The sequence below is a fragment of the Sinocyclocheilus rhinocerous genome, unplaced genomic scaffold (genome assembly GCF_001515625.1).
Source record: "Sinocyclocheilus rhinocerous isolate Xijiao unplaced genomic scaffold, SAMN03320098_v1.1 scaffold2183, whole genome shotgun sequence".
NCBI lineage: Eukaryota > Metazoa > Chordata > Actinopteri > Cypriniformes > Cyprinidae > Sinocyclocheilus > Sinocyclocheilus rhinocerous.
In genome coordinates this window covers 340,932-341,451 of record NW_015634579.1, presented here as the reverse complement: position 1 = coordinate 341,451, position 520 = coordinate 340,932, and positions in this window count along the sequence as shown.

The window sequence follows — 520 nt, the reverse complement described above, 5'->3', positions numbered from 1 at the left end:
CTCCCAGACACCACTGGACTAAGCTGGAGGGAAGGGATCCTCCGGTGTCTGGAGAGCGTCCGGCCCCGATCCAGAACCAGCTCGCTGTCAGGCTTGCCGGCCTCTCCTACGTCAAGCCCGCCGGCCGCCGCGGACTCAGCGCTCTAAGACATGGCGCAACCTCCAGAGTTCTCGGCTCCTATCCTCGCTCCAGAAGGTTCTCCTTCATCTCCGCTGGTCCCGTCCAGCCCTCCTTCGTCTCCTGATTCCCCCAAGTTAGCCACTCCCGAGGCTCCTGATCCGCCATGGCCTCCCGAGTCCCCTGATCTGCCATGGCCTCCCGAGTCCCCTGATCCGCCATGGCTCCTCGGACTGCCTGATCCGCCCTGAAGGCCGTCCCTGTGTCCCTGTCATGCACCAGCCTCAGGGGCGCCCACCCCTCCCTCCCTGGTGGTATTGTTACAGTGTGGGACGTGCCTTCCGGGAGGGGGGAGGTCACGTGTATGTTCCTGTTTGTCCTTATTTGGTTTGGTTCCTGTTC